Consider the following 8,803-nt stretch of genomic DNA (forward strand, 5'->3'; position numbering starts at 1 on the left):
AAGTTAAGTCGAAAATTGAAAAATAAAAGCGAGAACAGTAAAAAAAAAAAAACTTATAGCAAACGCAGTCGAATTTAATTATCTACCATGCTAAAACTAATTTTTCCCCCTAATTTCAAAATAATAATAATGTTGTTCAACGTGGTTTTTGCATATGAATAAAAAAAAATAAACAAATGATAGCTTATCGCTTAATGGGTGTGGAGGCTATATTGTAGCCTTGCTGTTGCCCTGGCTACTGCGCGACTCTTTTCTAGTCTCACACAAAAACATGCGTTCACATTCCAAACTATATTACTTGTCATATACATACACGCACACAAACATACACGCCCACGTCCACACACGTACATATATTCACGTTCGTGTACATACACTCACATTCACGTGTATATACACACACATGCTAACACGCACAGATGGACGACGTTACTTCCCCTTTCAAAGGAAATCCACACATGCGCAAAAGACACCGGAAACACCTATAAAAGGAAGAGACAAGCTGTTTCCAGCCCTTTTTAGGACCAGCTTTCAAGCTGGACGGTCTACGGACCGACAGCGTGCCCTTTTCAGCATGCGTACGCACGCGCATATCTCACACCACTTGCTATTATGTGGGACAAAAAGCTAACAAACCATACGTACACTTTATACGCTTTCTATCTCCATAACCTGGATTGACATTCTCACTCTTTCTCACTCTATCTCCTCTTCGGCCTTGGTCCATCAACAGAGACATGTGCACGACTCTCTACTGAGCTTGACCCTCTCTTTCTACAGGCCGGCTTGCCACTTTGCGTTTCTCTATTGCATTCCCCTTTCCTTCCACGCGCGTAATCATCAACGGCTGAATGAACACGTGTACACCCAAGACTTTCATTTCTCAACAGAAAATAAACGACATGTTTATTTTATTCCAGCATTTGAGTTCTTTGTTTCCTTCATTCAATTCGTTTCATTATTTTTTCTTGTAGTGAGTTTAGGGTATTTTATATCCTAGTCTTCTACACTACTCAACTAGAATAATGGCAGCGCACAACACATGTCTGGTCACCAACTGTAAAACCCAGTTGCGTGCGTACGGCTGTATAAAGAACGTTTCAGCTATGCACACATTTGCTTTCCTACACCCACGCAAATATTCTACCATAAATAGCAAAACTTGGTACTTGTAGCGGAACGCACAAAGACAATGTTGTGATTTGCCTATCTACACACCTGATAAAAAGACTACATTACGTCCCACATGTAGCGATACACTAAATAGTTCAGAATCTTCCAGCACCTGGCTATATAAACTTTTGCGTGTGTAAATTAAACAGTCAAGCCCAGCCCAACATGTTGTAAATAATAATAATGATTCCGTCCTCATGACGTTAAACTCATGGGCACCTGTCATTTAATTCTCCACGTGGAAATGGATTTTTACCTTTATCTGATTTTTTTGCTGAAGTAAGCAATTGATTGTTTTAATTTCATTTTAAAAGAACTATACTTCACCAGCCAGGATAAATTTCTTGTTAAATTTTTTATGTTTTTTATCATTTTCTGAACTTTTCCTACTTCATTTCCTAAAGAACGTGTTGCGGAGCTGGCTTTCTGGGGACAATCGACCCAACAACTAACAAGGTAGACACGGGCAAAAAGTAAACAAGAATTACAGACGTAGGTTGTTTGGTTAAAGACGAGGGTTCGCCTTTTATTTGCAAAGGAAGCGAAAAATCATGTGATCCTAATGCTGGTTGTCTGGAGGCTAAGGTCTGAAGGTCTGGAACAGGTACACTAGACATAGCATCGTTTAAAGTCGCTCACTGGGTCTGAACGATTGGCTGGCCGTCAGGGCGATCTGGAATGGTCGGTGGACACTGAAAACGTGGGGTCAGCATTAAGGAACGGATGGTAGATAGGGAGCCAAGTACAGGAGAGGTTGATGACCGAAGGAGCAAAGTGCATGCGAGGTTGCAGGCTGGAGGAGCAAGGTGCATGCGAGGTCGTAGGCCGAAGGAGTAAGTGCAGGCAAGAATTGCAGACCGGAGTAGCAAGGTGCAGGTGAGGTTTGCAGACCAGAGAAGCAAGGTGCAGGTGAGGTTGTCGGAAAGCTGCAGGAGGTGCTGAAAGATGCTGGAGTGAGCTGGAGGAGTGAGCTGGGAGTCACTAGAGACTGGAAGTGAAGTTTGCTGCTGGTGGGTCTCAGGAGGCAAGCAGTAATTAATCGCATTAGTAGAAAAACTTATTAGCCCTGATAAGAGCTGTTTGAACTGCTGCTGAGAGGGCTGCTTCTGCTGGGAATCCTTCGAATGGTGGATTTGGTTGATGTGACTAGTAATGTCTCACACTTCGGGAGCCTCCTCCTACTACCTGACCGAACTCACCTGACTGGGCCGAAGCAGGCTGTATTCATTTAGAAAGAGTGATTTTAGTGATGTCGCTCCTCACAAGACAAACAAACGTTTCTAATTAATTCCTTAACGAAATTTTTGCAATCAAAAGTACCTTGGGAGTTTGTTGATTCCATTTAAATTAATTTTGTCTAAAAGTAAAAAGTCCATTGTTTGAATTATTGATGTTAAGCTTGATACATTTGAATTCCGATGTGAGTAAAGGAGTCAAGGACGGAAAGAAAAGGAAAGCTAACGTATTCACTCAACCTGGATGTTGTTCATATGTTTAGCTTGCGTTAGCCTATTGTGTCCTTCGTTTAAGGGAAGGGAAGACAAAGAGAAACAGCATGGGTGGAGAAAGAAAAACAAAAGAAAATGGAGACAGTGATTTTGAAACCGCGACACCATGATCGCAGGAAGAGACTCTTAATAAAGGGGAAACTTTCCAGGGTTTTTTTCCATGTATTTTTCAATTATAAAGAAATAAATTTTATATAAAATTAATTCTCCGCCTTTTTCATCTTGTTTTGGTTGTTCAACTCATTTTACATTAAAATTTTTTTTTTTTTTTTTTGAGTTTGCGAGGCGGCTAACACCGATACCCACAGTCCCACAGCAGCTTGATTCCTGAAAATTTTCTGGTGTAGGCACAAATTAAACCATATTCAACCATCAATTTGGAATAAAACACTCATTCTAAGTTAAATCTGACTCATTTCGCTATCTCAGAAAATAAAACAGGGACATAAAAATCGGACTATATTGTGGCTACCGAGAAAGACTAATACGCTACACATTTTGATGAAAAACATGGGGAAAGAAATGGACATAGAAGAACAGAAAACCAAAACTTTAAATATAATTTCTGTATTTAAAGTAATAGTTGTTTAAATATTTCAACATATAATCTTGTGGAGTAAATCCAGCTTCCCAATAAGGGGCACTGGATAGGAACAAAAATAATCTCAGTCATGAAAGATTTCTCCTCCACCGACTGAAGACAGAAAAGGTAAAGTGTAGCATCAAAACAGATACTACACTGTGATCTTGTTCCGAAGGCCAAAAAAATATTTGTTTAATGTTTCTTTAATTATTTGTTCTCTAAATTCATAATTCAGTTTTAAATAATTCAGTATTAAATTGTATATTGCTTTAAAATTACTTAATTTTACATAGATATTATTTATATTGAATAAAGTTCAGTTTAAGTATTAATCGAACTGTGTTCCTTTTTCTTTTTAAAAATGTTTTATTGCTCTTTTTCAAATGGCCCTCATATAGTACTGACAGTCTGACAAATCTTACCTACATTGCTTGCAGACATTTTTCAGTTCTTCTTACTCTCGGTGGCCGTGACTATATGCAATACTGTTAAGAGTTATTTCCCTTGGACTGTAATTTTCAACTTTTTCTTATTTTTCAATGACATAAGGACTTGTTTGTTTTTCGTTGTTCTAAGCGATCACACGTGTACACTCAGTGTTGCTAATTTAGCGTTTTTCCCACAAGATCTGGAGATTTTGCTTGCAATTTAGCGGGTAAAATTTTGATCTAACGGCTAGCATTTTTTTTCTAAAAAATCTGACACCCACACACTCGCAATTTAAGAAAAAAAAAATAAATAAATAAAAGCGCTTGAAAATACTTTAAAATAAACTATACTCATTCAAGTAGCTGGAAAAGTATAATTTTGGTAAACAATTATTGGTAAATGAGTAGTTTAGCGGCGTAAAATTATTTGACAGACAAAAATTATAAAAACTTTTTAAAATATAAAACACATTATTAGACCCAAAGGCTGTAATAAAACCAGAAAAAAAACTTACATTTTTATTATTTTTTCATCATTTTTTATAAGACTAATTGTACATTCGTGGCCGCCGTATTGCTCTAAATTTTGGTCTTTCTAAGTTTGACAGATTGACTTTTTTAAGGCCAAATTGACATTTTTTTTTTTTACACTTTTTCATTACAAAAAAGAATATAGCGGCCAAAAACGTTTCATAAACGAGAGTAATAAAAGGGCAAATTTGGCCTAGAAAAGGCCACTCGTCAAACCTTAGAAAGGCCAAAATTTAAAAGCCTTAAATAATTAACGCTGGTGGCCTTAAATAATTAACGCTGGTGGCCTTAAATAATTAACGCCGCTAAATTACACATTTACCCAATTAATTGTTGACTATCTTTTTTTCCACCATTTTTTCGGTTAACCATTCGTAAAATTTGCTAAAAAATCGATTTTTCAAAGTACTTTTTAATAGGGGATGAGCCATTCCAGCGTCTATAGTTTAAAATATGATTTAAGCACTTCCATTAATTTAAAAGTATTTAATTACTTGGTAAATGTTTAGAAAAGTTAACAGTCGAAAATTGTAAAAAAAAAAAAAAAAAAAAAAAAAAAAAAAGCGACAACAGTAAAAAGAAAAACACAAAAAACATATCAAACGCAGTAAAATTTAATTATATAACAATACATTTAACGTGCAAAAACTAAGTTTGTTATTTTTTATAATTATAAAATATGTTGTTCAAAGTGGTTTTTACATACTGCATAAAAAAATAAACGAGTGACAACTTATCGCTTAATGGGTGTGAAGGCTGAAAAATCCAAACAATCAATCCTCAGTTAAAATTTACTGATAAATGATCTTATTATAAACATCATTTATTTTCATGCATTGATTGCAACCATACTTTTGGTAGGAACGTAGAAGCCTCAAAAGTAACATTATTATATTTATTAAGTGATGCTATGTAGTAGAAATTTTGTTCTACTTGATGTTGTCTCGTAGCAAATAAATTACCATTATCAACATCACTTTCTTCATAGGATCATTTAAAAAGTACCTTTCACAGTTCTATAAACCCTCTTTATTAACATTCCCTTATGAGAAAACTCGTACATTGTTTCACATAACATGAAACGACAGAAAAGGATTTTAGATTTGTTTCAAGTTACTTCAGATAATTTATATTTTACATTGACATGATGGAATCCTTTTTAGTGTTTATTTTTTTTTTTTTACATAGGAGTCACCACTTATCAAAGCCCAGAGGCCACTCGAGGATAAGGGTTAAAGAGTGTACAATATCATAGTAATCGTTAGAAGTGTAAATTTGGTAAATTGGATTACTTAAGGGGAACGGCCAATCAAGAACTTGTTTACATTGGACTTGAAGACAACCATATTGTAGTCAGCTGGAAAATATCAAATGGAAGACAGTTCCACAAGTGTACAGTTCTAAGAAAGAAGCTTTGTTCATGGAATCCACGTTTAGGCCTAAACACAGATAAAGAATGGGGAAAATTATTGATAGTGTTTTCAGCTAGATGAGTGTTTCTCACAAAAGTTTGGCAAGGGCGAAACATAGATTGGAGCTCAGTCGAAAATTGCCATGAAAATAACGATAAAGCAGAGACAGGCTCGCAATGTCTCTTCTGTGAGAAAGAGGTTGCAGGGAAGAGAATAGAGCAACCCTACGAGGCTACAAAGTCTATATTGAACTCAGTCAAGGCAGGATAAGTCTTTCTAGCAGCTCTTGCCCAGATGTGGCAACAATACTCCATCATTGGACCTAACTGGCTCTTATATAGGTAGAGAATTGCATCAGGGGTGAGATATCTACTGGATAGATAGAAGGATCCCACCATTTTTCCAACGAATTTGATGTACGTGTTCCATTTTAGATCAGGAGTAACAGTCAAAACATGGAGCCTCCCCAAGACGAGAGCCATTCATTTCAACTGATACCAGATGGGGATCAGAGCATTGATGATGTAAAGATAGAAGCTTGGTTTTAGATGTATTAAAAGTAAACAACCACTTCTTTCTCCATTGTACCATGTGTTCAAAATCAGAGGAGAGAGAATCAGAGAGAACTTGGTCATTTACAGCTGTTGATGTGTTGCCATAGATAGTAGTGTCATCAGCATACATGTCTACGAATGATGTAAGGATGTGATTTGGAAGGTAATTAATGTAGATCAGGAAGAGAGTCGGACCCAGGATGGACCCCAGAGGGACTCCAGCATTAATAATATGAGCTTCTGATTTCTGCCCATCAACCACTACTCTTATGAACCTATCAGAGAAAAATGATTTAATAATTGAGAAGACATTTCCAGCTGGATATCTTGTGTAATAGACCTTTGTGCCATATCCTATCAAAGGCCTTTGATATGTCAAGAGCAATTGCTCTAGAATGGAAACCTCTGTTGAGAGAGTTGCTAATCCTATTAAATATAACTATAAGCACATCTACTGTAGATCTAGCAGAACGGAAACCATATTGTGTGTCACTAAGAAGGTTATTTTTGCTGAGATGGTTGATTACTTCTCTATTTAACACAGATTCCAGTAACTTGTTCATGACGCACAGGAGACTTATTGGCCTGTACTGAGGGGGAGATGACTGATCACCTGAATTCTTAAATACAGGGCATACTGATGAGGTTTTCCATGGTGTTGGGAAACAATTCTTCCTAAGACAATGCTTAAACAACTTTGTAAGTATGGGAGCTAGTTCTGGTTGAAGCTTTTTCAGCACTATAATTGGAATGCCGTCAGAGCCAGCTGCTTTACTGGAATCAAGGTTTTTTAATTAGCTTGACAACATCACGCACAGATATTTGTATGTCACATAGCGTGTTTTTTGATACAGCAGAAAATATGAGGCGTTGGCAGCCTTAGTTGCATAGGGTAGAATTAGCTGCAAACTTCTTGGCAAAGAGTTTGGCTTTGTCTGATGCTGACTAGATTACCTCAGGTCCATTGATGATAGTTGGGATAGAGCATGCACTTTTGTTTAGGATTCTGTTTGCTATTTGTCAAAACTGATGGAAACCAAGCTGCTGCTCAGCCACTTTGGACTTGATGGACTGAGCATACAGCTCTCTTGTGTTCTTCATTACTCTTTTGCAGGTTTTGCTGGCAGTCGTGAAAGTCTCAGTACATCTATAATGTTGGAAACAAATGAAAAAGTAATTTATGTGCACAATGACAGTAGGACATTCCAGAGAGAACCACAGCTGTCTGTTAGGTTTTTGCTGGAATTTTTTGAGGATATGAAACGTTCTATACCTGCAATTAACCATTCCATCAGGTCTAAAACGATATTTTTATAAAGCACAAAAATATTACTAATTACTTAACATATATGTCGATAACCCATAAAATTATTATTTTGGAGAGAAATATTATTACTTATGCAAAGAAAGTATGGTGGCATTTTTTATAGTATTTTTCGAATTTTATGATATCTTTGATTTCTTAATTGGTAGGTGAAAGTACAGATTTGCCACAAAACACCCCTCTTGTGTTAATAGGATCACTTACTAATAACGTTATCAGTTCAGCACGGTATCTTCTCTGCAAAAGTACAACAAAATTAATTAATTATACGTTTTACATATATTAACATAATTAAATTTTTAAAGAAAACAAAGAAATAATTATTCTGTTGACGATGCATTCATTTGTTTTCACAAACTATCTTTTCAACATGTTGACATTCATAGTAATTAGCTTTTAACTTTTTTTTAACAATATATAATAATTTTTTTAACAATATATAATGATTTTTTTAACAATATATAATTTTTTTAACAATATATAATAATTTTATGAAAAAAAAAATGAAATAATGAATTAAGTATCACAAATATATAAAAAATAAATCAGTGGGTTAATGTAGCACAATGGGATCCCAAAATCCAGCCTAGTTCTGATTTTGAGGAGAAGTGGGTCACGTACTCTCACTGGTGTCAAGACAGAACCTAAGCCTTTGAGTGTCGAGTTGTTAACTTCAAAGCTGATACTGCTCGCTCATAAACAATGCGGATGAGCTGGTATGCTGGATTTAAATTTGGTCAAATAAACAAAAATATTGCTAAATACTCAGGTCATAAACAACAATGTGTCAACACTTCAAGCATTGTTTGCAACCACCTCAATGCAATACACAGAAATATTATTATGTATGAAGGAAAAGCTCACCCAAAATTGACACAGATAAAGAGATTTAGCTTCAATGAAGAAGCTACATTGAAAATTGAGGTGTATTTTAATGTCAAAGACCAATTGTTCTACAGAAAAAAAAGATATCAAATTATTAGAAATGCATTGGAATACGTGAATTACTTTAGAAAGAAGCTAAGTTGAAAATAAAAGTCAAATTCTGCCTAAAATTTGTTGTTAAACCTTTGACTGAATTGTTGAAATAAACTGTTCATTCGAGCTTTTGTTCAACCAAGAGGTAACACCTAAAACAACATTCACTGTTGCTGCTACATAGAAGAATATAACCGATACAGTGATAAATATATTAATATATTTCAATGTATTTTATGTACAATCTGTTAGTGTGGAATGTTTTCATATAATGAACTTTGAAAAGTATATTAGAGTATTATTTATTGTAAT

The sequence above is a fragment of the Euprymna scolopes genome, chromosome 1, assembly GCF_053919585.1.
Source record: "Euprymna scolopes isolate OS-2025 chromosome 1, ASM5391958v1, whole genome shotgun sequence".
NCBI lineage: Eukaryota > Metazoa > Mollusca > Cephalopoda > Sepiida > Sepiolidae > Euprymna > Euprymna scolopes.